At 37.2% G+C, this 14351-nt stretch overlaps 1 long non-coding RNA gene across 1 annotated transcript in view; it reads right to left on the reverse strand.

The window, feature by feature from the left end:
- Positions 1 to 14351, reverse strand: part of LOC145663773 (uncharacterized) — a 59844-nt gene that overhangs the window by 15408 nt on the left and 30085 nt on the right. Inside the window, exon 2 of the long non-coding RNA XR_014127266.1 lies at positions 8073 to 8404. This is a non-coding gene — a long non-coding RNA (uncharacterized LOC145663773). The remainder of the gene's footprint in view (positions 1 to 8072; positions 8405 to 14351) is intronic.

The following is a 14351-nucleotide window of genomic DNA, read 5'->3' on the forward strand; positions in this document are numbered from 1 at the left end:
CTTGTTTGGTGTCAGGAATCTATGGTTTCATTTTACGCCATTTACTTTTGAGATAATCTGTATATTATATTTCTATGATAGTTTATTTACGAATTACGTTTATTAAAACATTTAAAAGCCATTTACTTTGTAACAACCAAATTCCAGAAAATCCACATGTGAGAAATGAAAACTTTCTTAAACAGATGTCCACCATTTTGAAAATTAGCAGCCATTTTCGATGGAGGGTATTCCTAGAAGGTTCTATATATAAATATAAATGACAAGAAGTATACGAAACCTTTCTGAATCAAATTCCAGCCTCGAAAATTATTATTACCATTTAGTTCTCCTGAATTTACTTTCGGACATTTTGAAAATTGGTCCCCATCTTGAATATAGGCGATTCTCAAAATGCCTCCATATCTCAAAATGAACAAATTGACCCACACAATATGTGTGTCAAGTTTCATGTTGGTACACCAAAGTGCACAATTCTCTTAAAATCATGCACTTATCCTCCGAACCAGAAAAGTACAGATCAATCCGGATGCACAAATGATTCCTTTCGGAGTTATAGACTACCGAAAACATGAAAAACTTGACTTTAAAGGCTCATAGCTCCAAAACTGTGGGACCTACCGTAGTCGGGTGAAGAGTTAACTTAGAAACTAATATGTGCACTATCGAAAAATCCATGTTTCAGAATCTTAAGGTACTCACGTAACCATTTTTATAGGGGTACTTTGGCTACGGGTATTTAATTTGAAGTACTCACCAAGTATCTCTATAAAAATTGTTGCAGAAGAACCGCAGGATTCTGAAACTTGGATATTTTGATAGGGCACATACTACTTCCTAAGTGAAGTCTTGATCCGACTACGGTAAGTCCCATAGTTTTGGAGCTATATTTCTTTAAAGTTCATTTTTTCATGTTCTCGGCAGCCTATAACTGCGAAAGGAATTAGTTGTGCACCCAGGTTGGTCTATACTTTTTGTCTTGTCTTGGTGTTTAGGAATCACCTCCCAAACGTTGTCGGTGTTGTTTTGAAACACCCTGTATAAACAAACATAAATGAAGAATCTGTTAACTGGTGAACTTGCGCCAGGTAGAATATAATAAATATGAAGCAACCAAAATCTAACAAGTGGTGAAGTTGCGCCGTGTAATAACAGGTGCAGCTCCTACACCTAATTATAATCCAACAATCAACCTGTCAAGTGCTGTAAGTATATACGATATGTCCCTAAGATGAACTACCACAACCCCTTTATAATCTATAAAGTGATGGAGGCTACTAGCAAGTATTTTCACTGTCCCCAAACCGTTTCGCTAGCCTTTCCCTCCTTTCTTCTGAATCTTTTGCTGACATATGTTAGTTATAGTATTATTTATGTATTTTGAAGCAAATCATTTGTTTTTTTCAGCAATAAATATAAGCGGTAGTGTTTATGAAAATCTTAGTTACAAGGATTGTGCAGTGGCGTAGCTAAAGAGTGTCTTACGGCGGAGAACGGTTTTGATTCATGGCAATGTAAAACAATGTAATGTGCACGATTAGAATTAACACCTACTGAATGGAATGATACAAATAGTGAGGTTATTATGGAATATAGTAGAGAGAAACATTTGTTCTTGCATAATTCCTAACCTGCCTACACCTGTCCTTTTGGATAGAGGATATCCCAGTTGATGAAGAGGCAAACGAAGAGTCCGACAGGGCCGAGATAAGGTTTGACATATGGTTTTCTGGTATTCCCTAGGAAAAATTAAGAACACGAACCACTGCTCGAGTAAAATTAGTTTTTACTCTTATTAAAGAAAAAGCAAATTGAGATTTAGAAATTTGTCTATGCTAAGCAGGCTTCTTGCACAATAGAGAAATAGATACAGTAGGTTATTAATAGCATTGTCATGAACAAGTTTGTAGCCCAGGCAACACATAAGAATACAGCAATAGGTTTTCTCTAAAACTTGGAAAATATCAGTCAGACCCTCTGTGATTTAGGGTTTCAGCAGTGTCAACACTCGCTCTTTCCTAACGGATAACGTCGTATTATGGAAGACAAGTACACGAACTGTTATTTTGTTCATTGCTACATGGATAAAGCCTAAGGGGCAGGGTCTCCGGAACTTGGACGTTGGAAATTGAATAAAACGAGAGATTTGTATGATTGTTGGAAGCAAGTAAAATATCTGGAACTACCTACCCTTAGTCCGAATCCTAGAGTTCTAGTATAGAGTATGTATCTTTAACGGGACCTGAGGACACTCCGTTAGCGGTTTCCAACGAACAATACAAAGAATTGAGCCCTGAATTTGAAGGAGTAAAGTGAATCGAAAAAACGATTCCTCCACCTAGAACATGGTTCAAACTTCCTATTTAGAACAGCCTCCTCCTGGAGAAAATATTAGATCTTACGTATATTTAATAAACTCACAGGACGAATTAGCAGCAACGCCTAGAAATAAGACTGCTCAAATAGAGTCTACTCAAGTTCAAATCATATATGTACAATCTCCTACTAATACAGAGTTGATAAAAAAAACTTAATACCGTTAGGTGCTAGTCGAATGCAAAAATCATATAAAAAGTATGCAGTTGAAGGTTTATTAGCCAAATCTGCCTGGGATGATGACAATTCGACTGTTTCAGTGAGTATGATGACGAATTATCTTCCCATAAAATATCGAGTATTTAAAGTTCTCTCCCGGCCTTCTTTACAGCAGACGGAACTGAAACTTCAATCCTTCAATGTTGAAATTTCAAGTAGACTGAAAATAATTACTCCTCCCGTAAGAGAGAGGCAACATTAGCGACAATCAAGGGAGCAATGAAAACGGACCTCTCTCCCTTAATAATTAAGTTCGTTAAACCTTTGGTATAGGAAATGTCCGCTAAGGGAGTTACACTGCGGTTGTTCGAAGCATTGATGATGAGCGGGAAGAGCTTGGTATCAAGCTTCAGGCTAATTCAATGGCCCAAACGGACGTTCAAGCAGATACTTTAGCAAATAAGAAAAATATTAGCATATGAACTAATTAAAGATTTCTGAAAATAATACATATAGTAACCGACAATGTTTTAAAACTATTAACATCTTTTGCTACCCAGACAGCTCGGGTTATGTTCAATGCACAAGTTCCATTTGAAAACAAAATGGTTCAGCTTGAAAGCATAGACATTCTAATGAGTAAAGATAAAGATATAATTGGATCAGGTATTAGGCTTAACGGTGATGACTCAGAGTATAGCAAGATTTCCCGTAGGGAACTGTCCGAATAAGCATTGCAGTTATTAACCGAAGATTGTTTAAGGTCCAATGAATGGCATGTAATTACAAACCTACCAACCTCGACAATATCATCGCAATCCTCTACACAACTGCCTAAATTGTCAACATACTTAGCCCTAAGGAATGGAAATCTATTGTTACTTTCACCCCACGAAGGTCTGCAGACCTTTACTGAAGTTATGTCGCGATCCCCTTCCAGTCTGCCGATGCTAGTTAGCCTTCCTGAAGAAGAAAAAGAAGATGATAAATATCACTGTTGGACAGAAGAGTCTATAAACAGGAGCATATTGCGAATTTTTGAATACACTGAATTTGGAGGATAGGTTCAGCAACTCGAAGGGATTTTTAGGAGAAAATCCATCTTTCGCCTCCGCCCAGAAACAAACCTTAGAACCTGAAGAAGCTTTTAGTGAAGCCAAAGTGATCAGGAGGAGATAGCGAGCAGGTAAGTGATAAATTATTTCCAGCTACAATGGAAAGAAAAACTGTGCGGGTATAGAACCGGTTTTGTCGTGTATTACTCCGTCGGAAGAAGAGTATCCTGGGGACGTCTTCACGTCAAATCAAGACGAAAAGATGCTTGTAATATTTTAACAAGACAAGACAAGTTAGTGGTAAAACTTAGGAAGAACACAGCGATAGGCCGGACGTAATGCCGGACGTAATGCGTAAAGTGAGGCACGCTTTACATTTAAATAGAACCGTACCAAACATCTAAGCTCAACAACTCGAGAAGAATAGCTGGTGTAACAAAACAGAAAGTTTTACAATAGAGTTATCTTCTCTTAAAGTTGAACCAGAAACTCGAACCTAGTTAGGTCGTAGAAGACGCCCCAGGACCCTCAAATCTTAATGAAGATATTCCTTTTCAAAAGGATAGATCTACACTAAAACCAAAATCAATGTGAAGACAGCCAAGATGAAACGAAAGGAGCTGAGATAAAATAAGAAAAGGAGATAAAACTTAGTTCAATGTGTAACCCTTGTTCAGACTTGAATTGAAGATTCCTAGAGAATACTATTTCTCGAAAACAGGTACACCTAGTTGCTCCACCTCCTAATGAAGTCAAAAATCTTTCCGGAAGTGTAATTTTAACTAAAGATTAACGTGTCCATCCGAATGTTCGGATATCATCTCTTACAGGAGATAAGGGTGAGTCAGTAGAACTTTCCCTACATGTGTTTGATACAGTTGGGTATATTTATGAATGGACAGACTCGAAAAACAATTACTTAGCAATATGATTAAAAGGTACAGTGCAAGATTGATATTGCGTAGAAGACTATCTATTGGGGAACATAGTTACAAGGAATTAGCTGACCGTTTGCGGGAATCATTTTACAGCACCTAATTTTAGGCTCATCTGAAATTCAATCATGAGAACAGGTGATAGCAGATAGATCAAGATGGCGTAGAATTCGTATAAAGTATAAAGAGACATTTTAAGCTACTAATAGTCAAATTTATTAATAACGAGCTATTAAGAGTGTAAAGTGCGCTTAGTAATGGCGATCGCGAGAGGGTATTATTTTAGTGCAGTGAACTCATTACAAGAGGGTACACATGGAATTTCTCCCAGAACATATTAATTATTGCTTATTGAATATTAAAGCCGAAGATTATTCCGAAAGTTGGTTAAACGCTGTACAACGCATCGAGAAAGCCGGGAATTGTACTATAGCGAACTATGACCTCGTCCTCACCTGGTGTAACAAAAGGGAACACTGACCCCGACAGGATTAGGCTTGACCCAACTTTTTAGTATGGGATTTTGTTCGAAAGACGACAGTCGTGGTTGATGATGCACGGTCAAAATTAAGTTCATAATAATCTGTACTTCGGTTTAGTTCATTCTGGAGCACAAATCTCGCTCATCTCCAATCGAAATCTCTCGAATCAGTTTGCATTAACCGATTGATTGAAGTGTTATGTGAAAATAAAAGTCGTAGGAAACAACCAACATATTACTACCAGTAGTGCGAGTAGCATATAATTTAAAAGACCAGTTAAAAACTACGTCTAGGAGATATATGGAAAATGTAATTGTTAGCGCTAGGGACTACTCGTGTGACGTAATCTTAGGAGCTGATTTCTTACATAAAAATTTACTTTTATATCCTGAATATTTAGCCGATAGACGATAAGGACGGAAACCATTTAGACGATCTCTGGTTCGAAATTCCTACGCGACAGGAATTTCACCAGACGAGCAATCGGAATCTTAAAACTAATCCATGTTGAAGAGTACTAACCTGGTAGATAGAATCGTATGCTTTTATCATCTTATGCTGTTTTGGGTGTCTCGCACCAAAAAACCCTAAACTAAATTAGCCAGAAACCAGAAACGTAAAATATCTAATACACAAAGACGACCACCTATATTCACAGTCAAGTGTTTACGAGGTGTAAGTTAAGAAGGAGTTTGTACGTCCCAATAAAGACAGTAAATCCTCAAGGAGCTTGCCACACTAAACAGAAAGCTTCTAATACGGTGAAAGAAAAAGTTACGACCTCCCAAACGAAAAGAGAAACAAATTTTAATACTTGTAATGAACATGTAATCTCTTCTTCGAATTGGGAACAAGGAAGATATTTGCAGAAAATTGCTTCCAAAAGTTATCATGTACATCCACCAGAGAAAATGAGGAATCTTTCTGCTGCTTCGTCTGTGAATGACGTTAGTAAGAAAAATTCCGACACTCCTGCTCCATCTATCACACTAACTGCTCCAGGCTCAATGACTATTGTGGAGAACTTTCCAAAGGAATTTCTTCCATTAGAAGTTTAAAGCAGGGGTTAAATACCTAAGGATATTCAGTACTAACAACCTCCTTAAGATTCCAATCGCACTTAAATAAGCGCAAACTAATTTCTGACATACTAAGAGACGAATACAAAGTTGGTAATGGTGTCAGTAAAGAAAGAGACCAATTGACTTCATTGATATGATAGTGCATTGCCACATGGAGTCAGCTTACCCTGTAAATAGGAATATCTAATACGGCAAGATATATATATCTATGGGACTTAAATCCAGCTTATACGTTGGAAACGTGATGTCAGTGTACCCTTCCACTGTTAAAGTTTGCTGGGAAAATTCTCGTTCCCACTGTGGAATTAAATTCCGCAACCACGGTCGAAAATCTTCCTGGTTTCTTTAGTTTGGAAAATTGGTCCTGAAAGCATAGACCTCCGTTAGTTTACACAGATGTAAAACATTTCTGTGATCCAACTGTCTTGGACAAAAGCACAATGTATCCTTTTCATATCCAAAATCCTGTGATCACAACTTGGCCGTCCGAGTTCGTAGTTGGTTTAAACCTATGGGAAACGCAATCCGAGAGCAATCCTCAATTCTCTGATGACGACGTTGATGAAGAATTCTTAGAACGTTTTAGGGTAAAACTAATCCAGATTGATTTGATAATTATACCGTTCTCAAGTGAAGTTCTTGTTCAGTACTTCAATTCATGAATTGCACAATATTTCCCTAAACGATAAAGACGATGGGCCTTTGTAGAAAAATGATCTATGTGTTATTAAAGCAATAAAGGACATTATGAAAAGTCCGTACAAACCAGGCTGATAAAGGTTACATAAAAATAGCAAATTTGTTTAAACAAAACATATATTAGCGTGTGCTCTTGAATAAAATACTAAATTACATTACAATTTTCTTAATGTTACAGCTAGCTGCGAAATTCCTGTTATACGGGATGTGTTAAATCTTTTTCCTTCATATCCTGATGACATTCAAACAGGAGTAATATCCGATTGAATTAACAAAACGGGCAAAATTGTATAATGGAATAGAAAAAACGAAAGAACCAGAGGAAATCAATTTACTTTTCATTCATTTAGTCGATAACAACCGATATAATATTACTTTGAGAAGCATCTATGATGTAACATTGAAAGAAAAGGAATGTCGCACTACTATTGAAATTTTGTATTATTTGTATTACATTTAAACATAGTTACACAGTTGTATGCAGTAGAAACCATTATCTCCGGAAGTAATTCTCGTTAGTTTAGTCCTGTAAAAGAAAAGCCAAGCTCTACGTCAGAAGAGAATTATGGTCAATCTTATACGCTTAAAATATAGTTGCAATATAAAAAGCTCGCCGTTCTTTGTTATTAAAAACAAATTCATTTGAAATTTCCAAATAAAAAACCTTTTCTTAACATTTCACTTTCACAGAGTGGTCAACCTGCTATCTATTTAAGTGACGACATAAGTACAGGAAATTAAAATTACCAGTTCTAATATCAAATAATTGTGGAGTAAGAGGAACTTATCGGCCGGCCAGACAGCAATGAATATGTTTCTTTCCGTACTTTATTTTCCATTTAGTTCTATAGGAGTCACGACGTTATAACCGTCTTCGACAGATCAGGACCCAACATTTACATTTTATACAGTAAAAGTGAGCTTATGCTATATTCCACATATTTATTTGTATTTACGTTGTTCCACATCTGCCTAAAGTTTCATATCAGCTTGCGACATTTGTTGACGTTGAGCCTGCAGGAACAAAAATGTAATAAGCGGAAACTCTCATCCGCATTCAAAGCTGACGTGTTCCACAAAGACTCATGGAAAATAGTACGTAATTTATACAACGCAAATTTTATAGTAGCTCTACGGGGAAACATAATAATAATCAACAATAATATAGTAATAACGACTTTATAACTAGAGAATATTCGTGAAGACGATGATAAACTTACTTATATTAAGAATACATGAAAGGCACACTTCATTCTATTTTGCAGAAGTATGAGCAACACCTACCTTATCGCAATTGCCACACTGGACGACGCCCTTGCTCATCAATATAGATAACAACCAGTGGTCGTTTGCGCAGCGGTCGCTGCTCCATCACTAGTTGTCTTAAGCCTGCAAAGCTGCCTCTCAGCCCAATCTTGACGACTAGCAAACCATGATCCACACGGAACGTAGCCCGGCAGGAGCGTAGAAATGCTTTTCTCGTACCAGGGGCGAACGTACATTTCCCGTAAGGCTGCCGGTGGACCCACAACCACATTTTATACCAATACTTCTTACACTTTTTCAATTGCGCCTGTCGATGCGCTTTGGCAAATGGCATGCTCTTCTCACAAACACTGAAACAAAACGGAAATGGTATGCAAATTAAGAGGTCAAAACATTGTTTTCTTCATGTTCATCCATAATGTTCTGGTTCATACTCCCCTGTTATTCTAAGTAATTACATTACATGAGATGAGTGCATCGCATATCATATCTTACATGGTACTTACGTGATTTTAGATGTATACAGTTATTTGATAGCATTGACAAAATTCAATTTACAAGTAAAAGGAAAGAAAATACTGCTTATTGTAGTAATTGTCACGAACAGCCTTCCTTTACAATTATGTATTGGTTATTTTCGCAGACACTAGAAAATTGAACAATGGCATATAAGAATTCAAAGATAAGTATTTCGTGTACTGAAGCTAATTCTACATTCATGGGACTAATTACCAGTAAGCAACTATATTCACTTTCCCGTGTTTGTTTCGTCTCCATAATGAGAGTCTTTATATCAAAGCTTGATCATTCCAAGAGAATTGAGTTTTTTAACATGGGGAAACATCAGCGTGAAACCTGCTTACAAGAAAGAGCATTTTCTTCTTCGTCCTACTTTTCCTTTAGCAGAACTAGTTGAGAGCAATCACATGCGCATTACCACTACGAAAGATTTACATGAGCTCGTCAGGTCACCATTCAGTGGACAAAGTTCTCAAAAGAAATGCGGCTAATTTTCCACTTGACTCCACCACGTTTACCTGTGGACCTGTTCTGACTGCTCTGTTACGGGACAAGTGTCCCAAATAATATATAATTAGTTTACAGAAGTACCATATTGGAGGATGGTGCACTTGGATTGCCCAGCCGATACTGGACATGGATATTTTCTTACCTCTATTAATCACCTGAGAGAATCGACCAAGCTTGTGCCCAATGCAACACTGCGTCAAATACATGAGTTGTATGTAAACTGTGTGCTTCTTCCTGCTATCCCCAACACATGGAACTCGAGTTAGACTCTGATTCTGAAAACTCCCTGCTGCTAGCTATCAAATCAAGTTACTCGCCAGTAACTACTATACCTGAGGAGAATGATGCATACATGAACTACAACTCTATGATCCAAATACGTTCTTACGAGCGTTACCGTCTAATTACTTTGCTTACCCTGTAGGACTATAATAAAATATGTAACGAGCCAACATTTCCCGAGATTGAGGACCTTCGAAAACTGGATTCGTACAAGAAAAAAATAAAATAAAAAAGAAAAGAATTGTGTTAAAAATATTCTTGAAATTAAACTTAAAATAGACTGTTTATTCTTATAAAATACTTTTGTATTTTTTTTTAAAAAAAAAAGAAGAAAGGAAAAGTATACTTGAAAAGAATCGTAGATTTCCTGTCTGTAGTTTGAGCTGCTGGAGGAAGAAAGAAATAAGAATTGTATCGGGGGCGTGGCTTATCGCGAGCTGAAGGTTCCGAGCCAGCGAAACTCCGTGTGTTCGCTGACTGTATTCTTAATACTTCGCCGGAGCAGATCTTCTTCTCTTGTTTGTGTCTTCTGTTCGGTGTTAAATTGCTTCGCAGTTGTGTGTTTAAGTGGAAATATTGGGCGGTTTATAAGTTAGTGCCAATGCTCCGAAAGTAATATATTCATTAAGTGCTTTACAAGGCAGGAAGTTTCTTCATTATCAATATCGAAGATTTATAAAGTGAAATTATGTTAAATGGGAATATCTCTAATATTGAGATTGGAGCCGGATCCCGGGGCTATTCTCGTGGGTCAGTTTGAAGTTGGAAGTACGGTGCTGGTGTTTGTTAGAGAGGTTATTATAATGTCGAGTGCAGTTATCTCTCTAATTAGTGAAGGCTCTGTGGCTCATGAATATGTGCTCGTTACGAGAAAAAGATTCAATTTTAAGCCTGTTTTAAAAGCTCATTTTGGATTTAGTGAAAGTGAAACTGGGTTAAAAGTTGGAAATTTCTCTTGTTTCCCAGCTTTTTCCGAGTAGCTTCTCGCTAGTATTCTGTTTAAATTCCTTATGCTTTGAAATTGTTGAGAATTATACGAAATATTCATTGGCATTATACTACCGAATTGTCGTCAACCTTCAGAAAGTAGGAAAGTTCAGATGAAAAGACCAGAGGGAACCATTAGATCACGATTGTCGAAGGTAACACATCTTTCGTTTTCAATGTATCATGTGGACCTTCCTCTTCCGTCAGCAGTAATCAGTTCACCTGTGAGTGTCGTGGTGTGAAAGTGGTACGGTAAAATAGACGACCTGACAAATTTCCAAAGAGGCATGATCGTTGGTGCCCGTCTGTTTGGAGCTTTAGTGACAACAGTGGCGAACATTGTGGAGTATCCAAAGGCACTGTGTCCAATGTCAAGAGGGTATACACAATTCATGGGCAAACGACGTCTGTAAAGCACAACAGTGGTCAAAAGACAATCCTGTCAGATAGGGACCGGAGGGCATTAAAACGGATTGTAGCAGCTAAAACGAAGACCACTGCAATGAAAATCACGTCTGAACTCAATTGCGGACCACAAAACCCGGTTTCATCTAAAACAGTGCGTCAAGAACTTCATAAAATGAAAATTCATTGCAGGGCCGCTATCACCAAACCCCTGGTCACAGCAGTAAATGGGAAGAGGCGTATCCAGTGGTGCAAGGACCACAAGGTGTGGACTCATGAGCAGTGGAAACAGGTAATGTGGTCTAATGAATCGATCTTCAACTTGTCTCCAACAACTGGTCGTGTTTACGTATGGAGAACACCGTCGCAGGCCTATAATACAGACTGTCTGCTTCCAACTGTAAAGCCTAGGAGTGGTTCTGTTACAGTATGGACAGTGATATGGTGGTTTTCTGCAGGTTCCATCATAGCCCTGCATGGAATGATTAATTCTAAGGCCTATGAGGCCATTTTGGGGAACCAGGTTCTACCCATGGCCCAATTATGTTTCTTTGATGGTGATGGCATCTACATGGACTTACTACATTTCGAACTTTCATGGAATGACCTAGATATCGCTACTACTAAATTAGGGGAGGCGTTTTTGGCATTTAAAACTCGGCTGCTATTTAATTGTTCGTTATCATCTTTGAGCTTTAAGACAATTAACAAGTTATGTAACTTTGTTACAGGTATTAGAGAATGGGGAGGTATGAAAGAAAAACAGAACGGAAGCTTGTATTTACTCAAGAACTATTGGAAGAGGTGCGTCAAAGAATAGAACAAGGAGAATCGAAGAGAAAAGCCGCGAGAGATATTGGCACTAAGGAAAGCACTTTAAGGAAAAGATTGAAAGCTGTAAGTTGAACCTGAAAATACTTGATAAAATCTCTGAAGAGTAACTTATATACAGGGGTAAATCTAAAGTTATCCGTACATTCGTTTCTTTAACGTAATATAAAATAGCACTTTTCCCATCGGTCCTCAATTTTTCATATCTCATTGGTTGCACATCCGCGGGTGCAATACTTCCTACACGCGTATAGCATAACTACAAGGGTACCACATTGCAGCATGAGAGCACAGAAGCCAGTGTCGCCAACGTAAAGAAAATTATGACGAAAGTTCGGATATTTTTAGTTTTACGCTTGTAAATGTCAATGTTAAAATTCCTTATTATCTACCTATATAAGTATAGTATAAAATACGAACTCTCGACCTTATTTTAAACATTCTATGATCAGTAATATGTATTTCAACTAAACGTTGGTAAGACATACAACAAACCTCGGAGAAAAACGTTTGAAATTCCAGATCTCATATCGAAACGGGAAGAAAGTTCCTCTGACAAGTTTTTTAAATGTGCATAATTAGGCATGTGTATAATTATATCCTAAAGGTACCTTGTAACGCATTTATTGATGTTCAAACCACTGCTATGATTGATCAAGTATTTATGATGTTTTGAAGAGTAATTTGATTCTGTCTGAAGGTAATTCTTGTGATCCAAGCATTACAGCGAATCGTGACCAAATTGTTGGCTACAAGGGTTTCGCTGGAGACGGAGTCAGATGTCTCGGAAACGCCATAAACACTCGTCCCTTGACAATAGTTTTTAAATGCCCACGAATGTATTTTAAGTTTATTACACGAGTGATATATTACAGAGAAGAATCGTAAGGATAATATACCTTAAAGTATATTAGATGATACAAAATAACGCTTTCAAAGCTTCTGAGTATTAATAATTTCAAATAGCACACTCACAATGTTACATGCCTATACGTTGTATAAATCTTGTAAAAAATAGTTATAATTACTAAAGGTAAATTGAATAATAAGCTTTGAATATCAGGCATCATTCAACTATTGTAATATTTAGAACCAATTATAATTATGTTCAGTTTCTATAGAAGTACGGTTTTCATAAGATAAAAGTATAAGAGAAGTTAATTAAGATTAATGGCTTATATTTTGTGTTTCCATCGTTGTTCTTCCTCTGTTTAGGTTTACATTAAACGTAATTCATTTTCTGTCCTGTGTCGTTTCAGGGTACTATTTCTTGGGAAGATTCCGCAATGTTTTTGATATGGAAATGGAGAAAGAATTTGCGACGTATATTCGATAAATGGATGAAAGGTTTTATATCTTAACTTGCAGGCAACTCATGGATTTAGCTTATGAATTCGCGGAAAGAAATGATATTCATTCCAGATTCAATGCAAACTAAGAAAAGAGCAGGAAAAGACTGGCTGCTGAGTTTCTGTAAGAGGCAAAATCTATCCCTACGGACACCGGAACAATGTAGTACTGCCAAAGCTGTCGGATTCAACGAAGTCCAATGCAAAAGGTTCTTTGTCAATCTAGAGAGATGCTACAAAGACTCAAAGTTTCCACCAAACAGAATTTTTAATGTAGATGAGACGAGTATTTCGACTGTTCCTAACAAATTACCTAAAGTGTATTTGGGGAAGGGTAGACACCATGTGAGCAAAGTTACATCTGCAGAGCGTGGTGAACTAGTGACATCCGTATGTTGTGTTAGTGCTTCGGGTATATATATCCCTCCTGGGTTAATATTTCCCCGTAAAAGGATGAAGCCGGAATTATTCTTTGGTGCCCCAACTGGAACTTTACAAATGGTGTCTGATAAAGGGCAAATGACAAGTGAGTTGTTTATAACGTGGCTCGAACATTTTACTAACTACATTAAGCCATCGCCAGACGACCCAGTTCTCCTAATTTTAGATAATCATGTATCTTATTGTTCTCTTCGTGCAGTACTGTTTTGTCGAGCTCATTATATTACTCTTTTATCGATTCCACCTCACGCGAGTCATAAAAAGCAGCCACTGGACAAAGGATTTTTCAGCTCACTCAAGAATGCTTATGAGAAAGAAGTTAACAAGTGGCTAACATCTAATCGTGGAAAAGTGGCTACAGTAATGCAAGTTGCCAGGTTTTTCAACGCTGCGTATACAAGAGTGGCGAATGTTCAGAAAGCAGAAAATACCTTCTCAGCAACTGGCATCTACCTTTTAATACTGATATATTTTCCGATGAAGACTTGGCCCCATCAGAGGTAACAAAAATTGCAGTCACGGATGATGATAACGCTACTGAGTGCAAGAATGTTCAACCTGTTCAGTCTACAGATAACTACTGTTTCGGAGGATAAACCTTGATGAAGTTCGCAACACTAGTGAAAATGGTGCATTTGTGGAAAATATTTCAAATGATTATTGTTTTCCTTCTCTTTTATATCATGAAAGCAATAGCTTTTAGTATCTCTAATTACAACAAGTTCTCGCAATTACATGACTTAAACAGTGTTGCAAACGTTAGCAATGTTTATCATCGGAATGGTTTGAGATACCGAAATGCTGTAAACTAAAAAAAAAAAAAAAAAAAAATACTTTACGCATCCAATACTTTATGCAAGTAACTAAATGTGATAATTATCTAAGCATTTTTTTCGAAATAAAGCCTCAGAAACAAACTAACATTTTCAAGCCCTGATAACTTCGTTTCAATTCATTCGAAACAAGTCATACG

The sequence above is a fragment of the Thermobia domestica genome, chromosome 11 (genome assembly GCF_964235325.1).
Source record: "Thermobia domestica chromosome 11, izTheDome1.hap1.1, whole genome shotgun sequence".
Taxonomy (NCBI): domain Eukaryota; kingdom Metazoa; phylum Arthropoda; class Insecta; order Zygentoma; family Lepismatidae; genus Thermobia; species Thermobia domestica.